Source organism: Callospermophilus lateralis, chromosome X (assembly GCF_048772815.1).
Source record: "Callospermophilus lateralis isolate mCalLat2 chromosome X, mCalLat2.hap1, whole genome shotgun sequence".
Taxonomy (NCBI): Eukaryota; Metazoa; Chordata; class Mammalia; order Rodentia; family Sciuridae; genus Callospermophilus; species Callospermophilus lateralis.
Genome location: NC_135325.1, coordinates 95,792,978 through 95,811,256, shown reverse-complemented (window position 1 = coordinate 95,811,256; position 18,279 = coordinate 95,792,978).

Here is an 18,279-nt window from a genome sequence, read left to right as displayed (position 1 = left end):
GCACTTGCGGGGCCTCAGAGGTACCAAGGGCTGTGCCCTGCTGGACACTAGGGCACTGTCATCTGTGGAAAGAACCTTGGCCTGGGAGTAGGGAAACCTGCCTGCCAGCCCTTGACCTCTGAGCCCTTGTTTCTTAAACTCTGACTCCAGGGTTACTAACACCAGCCCTACTTCACTGGGTGGACTTGAAAGTCCAAATAGGAGATTTGGTAGCATCTGTGCTTTATGAGAAGGATAAACGGTATATCTGAAAGCTGGTGATGCAGTATATTGAGTTGTATTTTTATAAAAAAGCAACATTCCAAATATGAAGGACAGTACCATACAATGTACTTGTATTTTTGAAAGCCCACAACCAATATATATATATATATATATATATATATATATATATATGTATATTCAATGACAATTGAGAGCATGGGATGAGTTGGAAGGCTACCATTGAATACATTGAATTGAAAGTAGGTGCCTGTGAGAGGTTGAGGAAGAAGGAAAAAGAGAACCCTTATGAGTTTCCCACTGCTGCTACAACAAATCACAAATTTGGTCTCTTCTGGAGGTCAGAAGTCTCACTAACCTAAAATCAAAGTGCATTTCTTTTCAAGATTGTAGAAGAGAATCTGTTTCCTGACTTTTCCAGTTTCTTGGCTGCCCACATTCCTTGGTTTGTTGCTGTACCACTCAGACCTCTGTTTGCTTCCCTTTTTGTTCCTGCCTCCATTTTTTCCCTTATAAAGACCCTTGGATTAGACAGGGCTTTCCAGATAATCCACAATAATCTTTCCAGCATAAAAGTCTTGATTTAATCACATTTGCAGTCATTTTTACAATGTAAGACAATACATCCTCAGGTGCTAGGGATCAGAGTATGTTGTAGGAAGCATTATTTTATCATCATCCCCTCTAGGAAAGAGTCATATCTGGATGGATTATAAGACTCATTAAGTTAGGTGCATTGGGGGCAAATTAAGTCAACGTATATACCTGAAAAGCAGATGCAAAAAATATAGCAATAAAACAACTGATAGTGTACCTAGTATCAACCTCACCCAAAGGGCATTGGGATGTTGAACCCAGTCAAAACAAATGATCCACTCTTGGAATGAAGGCCTTCAGGTTCAATAAATATTTATGAAGTGTCCTTCCAGGAACTGTGGAAGACAATCTTTATAACCAGACCTTGGCTGGGGGTGTCAGTGATAGAGTTCATGCTTAACATGCACAAGTCCCTGGGTTCCATCTTCAGCACCACACACACACACACACACACACACACACAAACAGTAGATGGTGCCAACAAAGAGCTGCAGCCAGTTTAAGAGTCTATTATAAGGGTAAGAACATGGAACTATGGGACACAAAGAAGGGTGTGTTATGAGAACAAAGGCTTCTAGGAGGAGGGCCTGCCTGCATTGTTTCTTAGGGTGTTGATTCTTCTTGCAATTAAAGGTTCAGTATAAATCCTTGATATATATTTGAGTAAAGTCATATTTATGAAAACACTCCATAAATTATCAAAGCAAATAGAACTGACAGATATTACTATTATTTTTAAATCCCTCTGCAAATAGATTGGCCATTCTCTAACCCAAGGCCTCCCCTATCACCACAGACATACACACTTGTTAACATTTGCTATAAACATTAATATAATGCGTTTATAATAACATTTCCAAAATGATTATGTCATCTACCTTTTAAGGAGTCTCCAGTTGGAAGAGGAGGCCCTGGGGACTGGCTGAGTGCCATTATGGGTACTACCTGGCATAGATCAAGCGGTGTTTTTAAAATAAAATAAACCATAATGCTAGCAAATGATTAGAAAAATAAGGTTTGTGACTTGTCATTAACTTCCATAAAAGGCCCTGAGAATTTGAGCATTGTAAGGAAAAAGAGAAACCATGGTGCGGGGATGGAAGGAACCTGATTTCCTTCCACCAAGATAATTCAGGCCTATTGTCCATGACTAAGAACCTGGAGTAGGTTCCCTTTCTTTCTGATCCTTACACATCCAGTAATAATTTTTTAAAAATTCTTTTTTAAGGTGGTGGAGAGGGTTAGGAACGTTGTTTCTTCAACATAAAACCTTTCTTTGTAAATTCTGTTTAATTTATTCAAAGGGTATCTTGGATTGAATTAGGCCACTGTCCTGGTCTGCAGAAGAATGCAGATAAATGGAAAGCTTTCCAGGAACTGTATAAACAAGAAGCTCTCATCAGTTTGGCTTTGAGTAATCAAAATCACGATGAGGAAACATGAAGTTTAGCTTTAACCCTTAGAGCCCTGATGACTTGGGCATGAGACTACCAGTCACCTGTCCTGCCTTACCTTGGGGTGGCTTAGAGTCCTGGGCTGACCTGTGCCCCTCAGCTGCTCCAGTGAGCTGTTTTGATCTTTTTAATTTTGACCCTTTTCACTGAGGATCTCCCTTTATCTGTAAGTGGAAGTGGAAGAGGATAGAGAGAAGAAAATATCTGACAGGAAAGAATGATGTCCTTTTTTGCAAAAGTGTGTGTCTCTCTAGCCAGTGAGAAATATCCTCATGAGTTCAAAAAGGACATAGGCACTAACATACACAACGGTTTAGCGGAAAATGCTGGTCTCTTAAGTAAAAATCTCACAAAGGATCTTCTACCATTTGTCGAGCAAAATCCAGGCAGATCCTCACACCACTGAAATGCAATGAGAAAGGGGAAGTCACAGAAAGGGAATTTCCCTACTTCTGACTTTAGAGCAATGGTCCCAAGAAGAGGTGAAATTTTGTCCCCCCACCCCCACCCCCCGGGACATCTGGCAATGTCTGAGGATATTTTGGGTTGTCATGACTGGGGAGGGGCATGCTTTTGAAATCCAGTGGATAGAGGACAGGTATACTATTAGTATTCTAAAATGTATAGGATAGCCTCCACAACAAAGGCTTATCCTGCTCAAAATGACAATAGTGCCAAAGTTGAGAAATCTTGAACTAGAATACTTTTTGTTGTCTTTTGTTCATTGGTCTCTACCCATTGATTGTCCACTTGCTTGACAAAAAACAGTGGAAGATAAATGCTAAAATTACTTAGTCTTGAGGGACTAGAATTGTGGCTCAGTGGTAGAGTGCTCGCCTAGCATGTTTGAGGCCCTGGGTTTGATCCTCAGCACTACATATAAATAAAGGTATTGTGTGAAACTACAACTAAAAAATAAATAAATGTTTAAAAAATAAAATTAAAAAAACTGCTTAGTCTTGAGGCTTTTCTTTCTTGTAACTAGCACTCCCAGTGCCTCCATCCTGCTATCTAGCCATGTAGATGTAGTCACTTGCTAGACTGTAAACAATCCCATGGGTCTGTTCTCCCCACTCCTCACCACCATGATCCTATTTCCGGTCTTTGTCTTTGGTCCTGTAGACTGTTTATAGCAAAGGTCTTCAAACTGGTCCTGAAGATTCACCCTCCACAAGACAGATGTTCCCCATGTGAAAATCTGATCACTTCATTCCCCAGCTTATGCTTTTTAAATGACACCCCTCTCCTGAAATACCACAAAGAGAAGTCCCAACTCCTTTACCCATAGGATTGCCTCTTCAGGACTGTTTGGATTCCTCAGACTTTTCCCAGCTTTATTTCCAGCTGGGCTCCTAGGCCACTCAGAACTCTAGCACTACTAGCTGACTGGCCACCTTCAGGCTGAATGTCCCTTGCGGACAATTTTGCTTATTTGTATGTGTGTGTGTGTGTATTGGTGGGGGGACGGGACTGGGGATTGAACCCAAGGTCTCCAGCATGTTAAGCAAGTGCTTTGAAACTGAGCTACACCCCAAACCTTCTTGTGAGCACTTTTCTTTGGCCCATAACATGTTTAAATTTACTTGACTTTAGATGCCAAAATGAAAAAAAAAAAAATCAGATTTTGCCTAAGCCCTGGATCTCTAGGTTCTTTAAAGAAACCAAAAGTTCTGTAATTGTATTCTACCTTAGTTCCAGTGTGCAACAGTCAGAGGAGGCCAAGAAGTAGCTGCCACTGTGTCTACAGAGCACGTGTTCCCTGTCTGCACTAGCTCTATGGCCCCCTACAACTCCTAGGCCTGGCTTGTTAGGACTTCCCTTTGTGGCATTTCAGGAGAGGGGTGTCATTTAAAAAGCATAAGCTGGGGAATGAAGTGATCCGATTTTCACATGGGGAACATCTGTTTTGTGGAGGGTGAATCTTCAGGACCAGTTTGAAGACCTTTGCTATAAATAGTCTACAGGACCAGTGATGAGGACTGGAAATAGGACCAGCTCATTTACTACTTTCCTTGATCCTGTTTGACACCTCTGATATTTTTGTCACTACAAACCTTTTTGCTTCAAAAGCTTTTCCATCACATATCACATTTTTTTGTAGTTCTTTTAACCCCCAAATGCAAAATTCTGTTTCCTCCTATGTGTAGGCTCATGACACTCAACAAGTTCCACTGTCATAGCAAATAATAGAGATTTGTGTGCATTCTATTTTTGCAACTGGAGCCAACTCCTTGGAGGTCAAGGACTCTGTCAAGAGTAACTCCAGAATTTTCACCCATAAGAAGCTTAGGGGCAGGATTGGAAAGGACATACATCCTTATCTTGAGGCCATGTATGCACAGAAACGCGTTGCTCTTAGATTCTAAGTTTATTCAAAGTGGCTTGGGGACAACAGAGAATAAAATGATGACTGTAACTTGGTTAGGGACACATGTCCTGCCCTTAGTGTTGAGGATTAATTGAATTGAAGGTCCCCAGTCTTCAGCAAGTGGTTTTCTTCTATAGGTTTATTCGAGTTCACTCAAGGAAGTGCTTTTGTATAAGAAACCTCTGGCCTCTGGCAGGAAGCTTTGGGTTTAGTTTGAGACAAAGTAGGCATGCCGCTGAGGTGGCTGCTCAAAATCTGAAGTCCATAGACCTGTAGGCTTCCTACAGTGTTCATTAGATGAAATTTGCTGTTGTTTTTTGTAGTACTGGGAATCCATGCCAGGGCCTCACACATGCTAGGCAAGAATTCTACCAGTCGGCTACACCCCCAGTACTAAACAATTTATTTTTTGGCAGTACTGGAGATTGAGCCTAAGGGTGCCTTACCACTGAGTTATATCCTCAGCCCTTCTTCTTTTTTATTTTTTTTTTAATTTTGAAACAGTGTCTTACTAAATTTCTGAGACTAGCCTCAATCCTGCTGTCTTAGCCTCCTGAGTCACTGGGATTACAGGCATGCACCACCATGCCCTAACTTTTTAATTCAACAAGATGTTCCTGTGCTCAGAATTCTCCAATATCAAAGTCATCACAATGACCTCCAAGGCCCTATCCTACCTGACCCCATTACCTCTCTAACATCTCCTACCCAGCTCCCCTACTCTCTTCCAGCCACACTGACCTCCTGGCTGTTCCTCACACAAGCCAAACACAATGCTGCCTCAGCTCCTTTTCTGTGCCTATTTGCTCTGCTATTTGCTTCCTCTCCCCAAAATATCCATGTCTCACTCCCTCACCTCATTCAGATTTCCCATTGAGGCCTGCCTTGGCCACCCCACCCAAAATGGCAAGCTCCACAAACACACCTTCCTCCTCCCCATTCCTGGATCAATATCTCTCCATGCTAGAATGTAAGCTGAATGAGGGCAGAATTGTTTTTCCTGTTTATTCCCAGCTGTATCTCCAGCAACCAGAATTGTGCCTGCCACGTAGTACATGCTCAAAAAATATAATTAATGAATAAATAAATTACACTTTGTTAAGTACTATGAGGGATAGCAACCAACAAACAAAAGGCAAGTTTCTGACCTTGGGAAACTCCCAGTCTAAACTGTGGAAAAGTATACACAACAATGAGAGAAAATGTAACAAACAAACAAAAGTTCATCTGTGGTATAGGTTCAGAGAAAGGCAAGACAAACAATTGTGATTGGAATTGCTTTAGAAGGCTTCTTGTTGAAGACAGAGTTAAACCAGACCTCAAAGGATAACCAGGGTATGAGAGACACAAGAAAAAAAGAGGAGGAAGGGGGAAGAGGAGGTCAGTTTGTAGCTTGCTCATAAACAACAAGGAGACGAGTAAGGTTTTCACAAATGAGGTGTAATGTAATAAAAATGGCATTTGGGACAGCTAATATGAATTACCATGTCTTCATTCTTTTTTTTCCTGTCCTGGGGATGAAACCTAGGGCCCCATGTATTCTAGGCAAGTGCCCTACCTCAGAGCTACATCCCCAGTCCTTTTTATTTTTTATTTTTGGGCAGGGCCTCCCTTAGTTGCTGAGGCTGGCCCTAAACTTGCCATCTTCCTGCCTCAGCCTCCAGAATCATTGGGATTGCAGGTGTGCAAAACTGTACTCCACAAGACTTCTTAATTCTTACCTGGAGACAAGAAGACCAAGAAGAGACCATTCGAGGTATTGGCAGTCAGGACTAGGGACAGCCTTTATGCAAACTTTCTGCAGTCAGGGCTGAGGATCTGTGAGGCTGATTCTTCCAGGATAAAACTACCTGGGGTACTTCTGTATGCAAGAGTGTGCCTGGGGGCATGGAAACACTGCTGTCTCTTGTTCCCCATGAGAACTTACAATATTCCCCCCAGATGCTCTGTAGCTTCACTCTTCAGGCTGTAAACCCTCTCTGAAATGGGTCCTGCTTTGCTTTCCAACGCTTCAGGAAGTGCCTCTGTATGTTAGCATCCAAGGACCCTCCTTTGGCTTCTGGTCCAGGTGCTGTCATCATTGCTGCTACCCCATTATCTCAGCCAGGATCACCCCCCTACAACCTTCCTTTCTTCCTTCCTTTCTTTTTCTTTGCAGTGCTGGGGATGGAACCTAGGACTGCACATGCTAGGTGACGAATTTACCACTGGACTACATCCCCCAGCCCTCTTCGACCTTATCACTGCACCCTCTCCACTGCTCATCTAAAACCCTGCCCCTCTTTACTAACCCAGGCAAGACTGGTCCAATTTGTGCCCTCTCAAGAGCAGCTTTTAATAGCCACGTTAGTGCATCACCACTTTGCTCCTTAGCATAAGTATCTTAGTCTCTGGGGTCCTCAGATTAAAGATTCAAATGTGCCATTTGCGTGTTAAGTCACCTGCACCTTCTTGTGCTGAAAGGTCTTCATTGTTTGCCTTGAAAGAGAGGATAATTAATATTTACATTTACCCAAAGAAACCTCTAGTCCCTTTTGCCTCAGTCCACAATGCCTCTCTGAGAAGAAAGTGGTTTGCATACCAGCGCCTCTGCTCCAGGAATCAACACTCTGATTTGCATCCCCAGAGTTCACTTTGCACACCTGGATTTTGAATAGATCCCTATGCAAACACAGAATTGAAGCCTCATGTGGTTTTTTTTTTGTTTGTTTATTTGGTTGGTTGGTTGGTTGTTTTTTGTTGTTGTTGTTTGGGTACCAGGTGTTGAACCCAGGGGTGCTTAACCCCTGAGCCACATCCCTAGCCCTTTTTATTTTGAGACAAGGTCAAGCTGAGTCACAAAGTAGCTGAGGCTGCATTGGTTTGAATTTGCAATCCTCCTGCCTCAGCCTCCTGAGTTGCTAGGATTTCAGGCCTGTGCGTGCCTCTGAGCCCTGTAAGGCCTCACTTTTAACTTGGAAAACAACAGGCATCAGGAGGAGCAGCAAAACTCATCCCAATGTAGTTCCCACATTATCCCTATCTTTCCCACACCCTTTCACCTTGACTGCCTTTTCTGACCCTTGGTCATAGAGAAAATTGCTTCTGACTTTGTCAATTGCATACCTAGTACCGTGCTATGGGGGCCTGCACTCTGGACTAAGAGATGGAGACCAGACTTGCTACTTCTCAGCTCAGAAGCAAGGGCCAGTCATTTCACTCTGCGTCTCCAGTTTATAGGACAGTAGTCCTATAAACTGGAGTTTTAGGATGACACTAGATCCCCTGCTTTGCCAATTTCCTTCTGGGTTCTTTTATTTATTTATTTTATTGATTTATTTTTTTGGGGGGGCTAGACATTGAACCCAGGGGCACTTAACCAGTGAGCAGTATCTCCAACCTTATTTTATTGAGAGATAGGATCTTTTTTTTTAAAGAAAGAGAGAGAGAGAGAGAGAATTTCTTAATATTTATTTCTTAGTTTTTTTTTGGCGGACACAACATCTTTGTTTGTATGTGGTGCTGAGGATCGAACCTGGGCCACATGCATGCCAGGCGAGTGCACTACCGCTTGAGCCACATCCCCAGCCCAGGATCTTGCTAAGTTGCCTAGGGTCTTGCTAAATTGATGAGGCTGGCTTTCAATTCACAATCCTTCTGCCTCAGCCTCCCGAGTTGCTGGGATTACAGGTGTGCATCATCACATCCAGCCCAATTTGTGTTTTCTATCCCATAGGAAATCATGGTCCTTTAACTGTAGCATTTAGTTCATTTACATTTGCCTTTTTTCTCCCTTGTGCTGGGGATCAAACCCAGGGCCTTGTCCATGCTAAGCAAACATTCAACCATTGAACTACATCCCTGGTTCCCATTTCCTTCTAATTATACTTATTTCTACCATCTGATTTTGTGCTATTTGCCTCATTTTTCTGTTTCTTTTCTTTTCTTTTCTTCTTCTTCTTCTTCTTCTTTTTTTTTTTTTTTTTTTTTTTGGCACCTGGGGATTGAACCCAGTGACACTTAACCACTGGTCCACTTCCCTGGTCCTTTTCATTTTTTATTTTGAGGCAGTGTCTCACTAAGTTGTTTAGGGGCCTTGCTAAGTTGCTGAGGCTGGTTTTGAACTTGGGAATCCTCCTGCCTCCACCTCCCTAGTTGCTGGGATTATAGGCATGCGCCACTGCTCCTGGCTCATTTTTTTGTTTCTTGTCCTCTCTTCTCTTGACTTTTTTTTTAATGTTTTGAGGGTTTTTTTTTTTCATTTCACAGTATCTTTGATCCTTTGTAATATAGGCATAACAGTGTCTACCAGAAAGTTTATTATAAGGAGATGTGAGATACGAGATGAAGAAACTCACATGAAATATTTATGTCGTACATAGCCCATAATGAGTACTAAGAAATGGGAACTTTTATTAGCATTTCTAGTATTCTTTCATCTTCATAGTTCCCTCATAGCTCATGGTTCCGCTTCTGTTGTTCTCCTTTCTACTGGCATTGTCCTATTTGTTCTCAGTCTTTTTTCTTTCATTTCTCCTTTGCTCAATTTCCTGTTTGTTCTTGCCCTTTTATCCTCAGGCCAGGTACATGTGCAAGCTGCAACAATAAAGCCACTTGTGGGAGAGAGTCAGCGTGGAGGGGCACAGTAGGGGCAGAATGAGAATGTACAGTCCCTTGTCTACTGATACCCGCTCTACTAAGTGGCAAAGGTATTACCCAATACACAGCCAACTCTGTGTGATGGTCTAGGCTGCCATGTTGAAACTGGATCAGCTGGGACCCTGCACTTCCGTGAATGGCTATAAAGACAACAGATCTCACCAGCAAGGATATAGGTTAAGTCTTTGCATCTTCCCCTTCAAGGGACAGCTGGATCATTACTCTGGACTCTCAAGGAGTACTGTTGTAGAACAGTGGGTGTCAGCTCACCAGGAATTTGTATATGCACGAACCAGAGCCTGGAAAGAGGAACCATTTGTACTCAAGCACAATGTGGTCAGGAAAATTTTGTCATCATTGTTGTGACAGAGCTACAACTAAATTTAGCAGACTGTATATATTCTTTTCATGATAATTGGAGAAAGCAACCTATTTTCTTTCCAAAAAGCAAAAAGTCCCCAAACCCAAAAAAGAAGACCTCTTCTAATTTGGTATTTGATGGTTGTGGAGATTCCTCACTCCAGTTACTTCAGATCTTTGCTTTTTCTGTGTCCTTTGTAGCATGACATTCTCTCAAGATATATTGTGTGAATGGAGGAACACTGGTGCTTGGTGGAATTTTGGGTGCTTTTCTGTTCTCTGGTGGTTTCCACACTTGGATTGAAATAAACAGAGGTGCTGAACTTCCATATTTCAAGTGGTTGATTTTTAGAATCTAATCTAATCTTTTGATTTTGAGAATCTAATTTTTTATTTTATTTATTTATTTTTATGGGGTGCTGAGGATTGAAGCCAGGGTCTCGCACATGCTAGGCAAGCGCTCTACCACTGAACCACAACCCCAGCCCTGAGAATCTAATGTTTTGATGGCAATTTATACACTTTTATTCTTCAAGATAAATTTTAAATAGACTCTGATAGAATTTTGTTTGAAATTTCCTTATTACAAAACTGCAATTTCACTTTAAAGTGTAGGTGAAATACAATCTATTCTCAGGGACTCAAAATGACTATTAACAGAGACAATAACAAGATGCCTTTCTATGATTCAGAAGTTCTGAAAAACAAACTATATATAATCTATCTTATCTTTCTTCATCAAGAAGTATGATGCTGCCAGCATATTATAGCAATTGCAGGAGCAATTTGATTTCTTACAATCCATAGAAAGATTGGAGGAGTGGGGTGTGAACTAAACATATACTGGAAAACAGGTACACAGGGGCAAAGAAGGAAACATTTAAGAGGGGAGAGAATTTTAGGAAAGAATGAGAAAATGGAAGGAGAAAAGAGAGAGAGAAAGAATATAAATGGGGTATATGGGGGAGAGAAAAAAGGGTCTTTCAATTTTAGTATCCAGATAAAGTATATTATTTTTATTTTGTGGTAGTAGGGGAGAAACCCAGGGCCTCATACAAGGCAGGTGCTCTACCATTAGGCTACATCCTCAACCCCAGACAGCTATCTGATTGGAAATGACTAATGGGAGTTCTACTTCCCTTGGTATGCGCTGATCTCAGGAATCTTTAAACTCTTAAAAATTGTTGAAGACCTCAATGCTGCCTTTCCCCCCTCTCTTGCATAAGAATTCATCACAGGGCACTCCTTCCTTAACAACCTGTCCAAAAGTTTACTTCCTAGGGAACCTAACTTGTGACAAGTGTCTAGCACAGTGCCTGCCATATTAATGCTTAAACTATTGAAACAATGAGTTTCTTCACACACAGGTATACTTGAATTTAAACAAAATAAATTTAGCAACTGGTAGACATGTGAGAATTATTTGCTGGTAAACAAATACTTGAATTCTCTTAAGGCATTTAACAGGGACTATGATTTATTTAAAATAAGATAAAATAGACAAAATATAAGGCATAAACCTTAGGGAGATGCACATTAAAACCATAATGAGATACTGCTTCACACCTATTAGGAATATATATATATATATATATATATATATATATATATATATATATATATATGCTGTAGATGGACACAATAGCTTTATTTTATTTTTATGTGGTGCTGAGGATTGAACCCAGTGCCTCACGTGTGCCAGATGAGCACTCTACCACTGAGCAACAGCCCCAGCCCCTAGGATGGTTATTATTAAAACATACATACACACACACACACACACACACACACACACACACAAGTCTGAGTAAAGTTACACATGCCAGTAATCCCAGCATCTTGGGAGACTGAGACAGGAGAATCAAAGCCAGCCTCAGCAACTTGGAAAGGTCCTAAGCAAATTAATGAGACCCTGTCTCTAAATAAAAATTTAAAAGGGCCAGGAGCAGTGGTGCACACCTGTAATCCCAGTGTCTCAGGAGTCTGAGGCAAGAGGATTATGAGTTCAAAGCCAGCCTTAGCAAAGAGATGTGCTAAGCAACTCTGTGAGACCCTGTCTCTAAATAAAATACAAAATAGGTTTGGGGATATGGCTCGGTGGTTAAGCACCACTAGGTTCAATCCACAGTACTTCCCTGCCCCAAATAAAAATAAACAATAAAAACAGAAAGCAACCAGTGTTGGTGAGCCTGTGTAGATATTGAAATATTTGTGCACTGCTGGTGAAATGTATGACACAGGTGCTATGTAAAATAGCATGGAGGTTATTTAACAAATTATGTAGGACAATAGGTGTGACTCAGTGGAGGAGCAACTGCTTAGCCTGTGTGAGGCTCTGGGTTCAATTCCCAGCATTGAAAATAAAAAAGAAAGAATAAGGGGCTGGGGATGTGGCTCATACGGTAGCGCGCTCGCCTGGCATGCGTGCGGCTGGGGTTCGATCCTCAGCACCACATACAAACAAAGATGTTGTGTCCGCCGAAAACTAAAAAATAAATAATAAAAAATTCTCTCTCTCTCTCTCTCTCTCTCTCTCTCTCTCTCTCTCTCTCTCTCTTTAAAAAAAAAGAAAGAATAAAACAAATTAGACATACTGCCAAATAGTGGGAACAATCCAAATGTTCATCAACGTGATACTGAAAGCTCAATCCTTGTACCCAATGCTAATTCAATAATGAAGACAAGGTTTTGAGAAAAAGGAAAAATAAATTTTGTTGCTTTGCTAGCAAAGGAGAAATGTTGAGAGCCACAGTTTAGTCAGAATGTGCCCAGCCAGACTGTGGCAGAGAAAGGCAAGGACTCATGTCACAGAAGCTGCCATTCTCACCGCTAGAAGGGATAGAGGACTTTAAAAAGGGAAATTCAAGGGCTGTTTTCCAGATATTATCAGTAGATGTAATTAATCCTCAACTTTATTTTTAAGAAAGCTGTTTTTCCATTTCAGATCCAGTTTCTTTGTTCAATGGGCATCAAACAGAAGGACAGATAACTTGGCTTAGGACAGGAAGGAGGTCAATCTTGTTTTCCCACATTTAGGCAGGGGAAGAGAGAGAAGAGGAAAGAAGAAAGCACATCAGTTTTAAAATAAGCCACTAAAGGCCAATAGCATGGTTTATATTCAAAACATAAAGTGGACCCCAGTTACAAGAAAGGGGCTCCTGTTACAAATTGATAAATGGATAAAGAAAATGTGGAATACACATAGTATAGAATATTATTCATTCTTTTAAAAATATTTTTTTAGTTGTAGATGGACATAATGCCCTTTATTTTATTTATTTATTTTTATGTAGTGCTGAACATTGAACCCAGGACCTTGCACGTGCTAGGCAAGCGCTCTACCACTAAGCCACAACCCCAGCCCATATTATTCATTCTTTAAAAAGAAGAAAATTCTGACACATGCTGCAACATGAATGGACATTGCAGGCATTATGCTAGGTGAAATAGGCCAGTTACAAAAGAAGAAATACTGCATCAATATTCCCCTGCTATGTGATACTTGGTATAGTCAAATTCAAAGAGTCAGAAAGTAGAATGATGGTTATAAGGGTCTGGGGACATCCAAACGAGGGATTTACTGTTAATGTGAGCAGTTTTCTTTTGGGGATGAAAAAATATTGCTGGAGATGGATAGTCGTGATGGTTGCAGAACAGTATGAATTGTACATTAAAAATTACTGCTGGGCATGATGATGCATGCCTATAATCCCAGTGACTTGGGAGGCTGAGGCAGGAGGCTCCTAAGATGGAGATCAGCCTTAGCAATTTAGCAAGGCTCAAAGCAAGACACTGTGTCAAAATAAAAAATAAAAAGTGTTGGGGATGTAGCTCAGTGGTAAAGCACCTCTGGATTCAATCCCCAGTACCAAAAATAAAAAATTGATAACATGGTGCATTTTGCATCATGTATAGTTTACCACAATAAAAATAAAAAGGATAGCAGGGCATGGTGGTGCACTCCTATAATCCCACCAGCTTGGGAGGCTGAGGCAGGAGGATCTGGAGTTCAAAGCCAGCATCAGCAACTTAGTGAGGACCTCAGCAACTCAGGGAGACCCTGTCTCAAAGTAAAACATATAAAGGACTAGGGATGTGGCTCAGTGGTAAGTGTCCCTGGGCTCAATCCCTAACACCAAAAATTTTAAAAAAGTTACTATTAACAAAATGATTGACGAGAACCAAAATAGTACAAGAGGCTTTCTTAAGAATTATCTTTTGTGATTGACCTAGGAAATTAAACTTTTTAATGCCTCAGTGTGGAAATATTGGTGTGTTTTCTTTTAACCATTTAGTAAATACTGACAACCTTCTGTGGGCAGAAAACACTTTTAAGGTACATGGTGACCTAAAAAATATTGTCTGTTTTTCAGAAGTTTGCTCTCTGATTAAGGACATAAGCCATACAGGCTTCATGGAATGATACTAATTAAAGCTATACCATGTTGGACTTCAAATATCAACTCATGCTAATGATTTCACCCACTGCACAGCAACAACCCAAAATATCATAACTGCAAAATTAGTGATCCTAAAATAAGATTTCATAGTCGTTAAGAGCAAGGGCTCCAGAGCCAGACTGCTTGGTAGGAATCCTGACTCCACCACTTCCTATTTGTGAGACTATGTGCAAGTTACTTAATTTCTCAGGGCCTCAGCTTCCTTCTTTTGAAAATGGAGATATGATAATAATGACACCTGCTTCAGAGGGTAGTTGTGAGGATTCGATGTGTTCATACATTGAAAGTTCTCAGAATAGGCCCTTGCACATAGCAAATGCTCAATAAAAGGAGTAGTTACTGTTATTTCCAGGAAACTGTGGGTAATACCTTTGACAAACACTGAATATTAGTCTAAAAAAAACTTTATTTTTGGGGGGGGGGAAATGAAATATTTTATTTTCAAGTTTATACAATTGAATCCTGTACACTATACATAGCATATTTCATAGCATTCACAACACTGTTTACTTTTTTAAAATTTACTTTTTCTTTCTAATTTTTTACAATATTTCCTGAAAACGCAAAAAATGCCAGATAGAATACATGTTCTACTTTTGTGGTATCCTCTATGTAAAAAGTGAAGCAATTTTCTCCATTAAATATTTGCTCAATAATTATCTTGACATTTATTTTGGCAGGCATCATTATTCAAAATACATGTATGAAGATGTGAATTTGGTGTCAACATACCTTATATACAGAGATGTGATAAATTGTGGTATAAAGGTGTATTAAGAATTGTAATGAAAAAAATAAAGTGAAGAAAGGAACAAAATTACCATGAGACATGGAAATTAGGTAATTATTTTTAATTCTGTTATAAAAAATTTAAGCCATAGTAAATCATCAACATTTGAAAATATTGTATCTTTTAATAAATTACAACAACTACCATCATTCAAATGCATAAACTTATTGAACTTCAAACCACTGGGTAATATTCTTGGAAAATTAGAATTATACACAGGCCTCAATATATCATAACAAACACAAAAAAGTAGAAATGGTCCTTGCAACTAAAAAAACTTTAAATAGACACTTTAAAAATACTTCTTAACAGAGCTGTGACTTTTGACAGTAGTAGTACATATTCAAGAATGTTACAGTATTTTGGGGGGAAATGAATGGGGTTCATTATATTGATTTTGGGGATGGCTTCACAAGTGTATACATATATCAAAATATACAATTTTAGACTTTAAATATATATTCTTTATTGCATGTCAAACATCAAATTGTCAAATGTGCATTGAAATTATAAATATATATTTGTATCTTTTAAAACTTTATTTTATTTAATTTATCATGTGGTGCTAAGGATCAAACCTAATGCCTCACATGTGCTAGATAAGTGTTCTACCACTGAGCCACAACCCCAGTCCTGTATTTGTATCTTATAAATCAACATAAATCTACTAAAGAAGAAAAAAGATCTGAAAAAAGAATGTTATGGTGTTATTGGCTCAAAGTATCCTCAATGTCCAGTATCCTGTTTGGGCACAGAATAGGGGTTCAAAAAATACCAGAAATCAATGAAAAAATTTAGATCAAAATGTTAACATTTCTGTCTGGGTATGGTGGAGCATGACTATAATCCCAGTGACTCAGTAGGCTGAGACAAGAGGATTTCAAGTTCAAGGCCAGCCTCAGCAATTTAATGATTCCCTAAGCAACTCAGTGAGACTCTGTCTCAAAATAAAAAATAAAAATAAAAAAGGACTCAGAGTATAGCTCAGTGGTAAAGTATCCCAGGGTTCAATCCCCAATACCTTAATAGTAATAAATAATAATAATAATTATTATTATTATTATTATGTCTGGAATGTAGTGTAGTGGTAGAACACCCCTGGGTTCAATCCCCAGTATTTTGAAACAAAACTTATTTTCTGATAAATTGAAAAAAAAGAGTTAATTAACACTTGTAGATGATGAGATTATGTTGTATTCTTTTCCTTGATTTCTATTTTTTCAACATGATTACTTTTGATTTATATATTTTTATTGTTAATATTTCAAGCATACAGAAATGTATACTGAAAAACATAAAAACACATTTATATCTACTAGTAAGCTTTTTTTCAAACTGTAACTTTATACTGCAGTTACATGATTTCCTGTTGTAGTTTGGATCTAGAATGATCTCCAAAGGCTCACGTGTGTTGATTGTTTGGGCCCCTGCTGGTGGTGCTTTGGAGAGTTGGGTCACTGGGGGCATGCCTTTGACATCTTGGGACTTTTAGCCCCTTCCTCTCTCTCTCTCTTTAGCCCCTTCCTCTCTCTCTCTCTCTCTCTCTCTCTCTCTCTCTCTCTTTACTCCCTAGCTGCCAAGAAGTAAGCAGTTTCTCTCCACCATGCCCTCTGTCATTTGTTCTGTCTCCCAACAGGCTCAGAGCAATGGGCCTGTTAAGAGACCTTGGACTGAAACCAGGAGCCGAAATAAATCTATAAAAAAATAAATCTATAAATCCTTCTAAATTGATTATCTTATGCATTTTGTCACGGCAATAGAAAGTTCTGTTCCTCCCTCTTTCCCTCTCTCTTTTTTTCTTTCTTTTCCTTTCTTCTTTTCTTCTTCCTTCCTTTATTCTCTTCCCCACCCCTCCTTCTCTCTCTCTCTCTCTCTCTCTCTCTCTCTCTCTCTTTCTTTCTTTGAATCCCAGAACCTTGTAGGTGCTGAATATGTGCCTAGCATGACCACTGGGCCATACCTCCAGCCTCTGCCTTTCTTTTTCAGAATTCAAACATTAGAACCAGGCATGGTGGTGCATGCTTGTAATCCCACTCACTTGGGAGGCTGAGGAGGGGGATTGTAAGTTTGAGGTCATCCTGGACAACATAGCAAGATTTTGTCTCATACACACAAACACACATACACACACACACACACACACACACACACAAAGGAATTAAAATATTACAGTGTCGGCACTGCATAGAAACCATTTCCAAAGTCTCTCATATACCATCTCTCTCTGGAGGTACCATTATGTTGAATATTTTTGTACTAGTACTATAATGAGAGTGTTCATAATACAGGATTGTTCTGCATATTTTAAAACTAGAGACACATGATAATTGGTACACACCATCCTAGAATTTGCCTTTTTCATTCAGGATTTTGTGAGACTTGTCTATGTTGATCCATATAGCTTTAGTTCATTCACCTTCCTTGTTGTAGAATATTCCAGATCATGTATGTTTGGGTATTCATTGGAGGACATTGATATTGTTTTCATTTCTTAGCTATTAAAATAGGGCTGTTACTGCTGGGTGTGGTAGTGCACACCTATAATCCCAGAAGCTCAGGGGGCTGAGGCAGAAGAATCACAAGTTCAAGGGCAGTCTTTTTGAGATGGATCTCACTATGTTGCCCAAGCTGACCTCAGACTCCTAGACTCAGTGATCTTCCCGCCTGAACCTCCCTAGCGCTGGGATTACAGACATGTGCCCCCACAACCAACTTTATGAACAGTATTGAGACACATTCAGGATTTTCTAAAGTGTCCTTCTGGAACTAATTCGAATCTTCAACTTTACTAAATATTGCTGAATTGCCCTGTAAGGTGATTGTATTCTAGCAGCACGTGAAAGTTTCCATTGGTTCGTATCCTTGCCGGAGTGGGTGATTCGTTGTACTCTCAAAAGTCTTGCCAATTTGGGCTGGGGTTGTAGCTCAGTGTTAGACTGCTTGCCTCACAAGTGTGAGGCCCTGGGTTCAATCATCAGCACCACATAAAAATAAATAAATAAAAATGAAGATATTATGTTCATCAACAACTAAAAAAATATTTTTTAAAAGTTTTGCCAATTTGGGGCTGGGGTTGTGGTTCAGTGGTAGAGTGCTTGCCTAGCATGCATGAGGCACTGGGTTCAATCCCCAACACCACATAAATGTAAAATAAAGATATTGTGTCCACCTAAAACTAAAAAATAAATATAATTTTTTTTGCCAATTTAATGAATGTGAAATAGTATCTTATGGGCAGCACTTGAAATGTTGTCTGACATGTAATGAGGACTCAATTAAGGGTGAGTTTTTCACACTTCCCTGTTCCATATGGCAGTTGGGCACCTTTTCAATTGTTTGCTGGTCATTAAGCATTCCTCCTCCCTGAGGCACCTCTACATGTCCTTTCCC